We start from the raw sequence: 218 nt of genomic DNA on the forward strand, positions 1-218 counted from the left end.
TGAGCTTCCTGCGCAGAGGCATGGCTTGTGTGTGGCTGCTTTGTGGTGAGTGGGGGGGCATCCAGCACGGGGAAGGGGAACCAGAGAGGCCGTGACCAGCAGCCCCAAGCTCCCAGACGTCTGAGGCCTCTCTGCTTGCAGACACGGATGAGTGCACTGAGTTCCCCTTCGTCTGCCCCCGTGACAAGCCCGTCTGCATCAACACCTACGGCGGGGAC

This window comes from Apaloderma vittatum, unplaced genomic scaffold, assembly GCF_000703405.1.
Source record: "Apaloderma vittatum isolate BGI_N311 unplaced genomic scaffold, ASM70340v1 scaffold27051, whole genome shotgun sequence".
NCBI lineage: Eukaryota > Metazoa > Chordata > Aves > Trogoniformes > Trogonidae > Apaloderma > Apaloderma vittatum.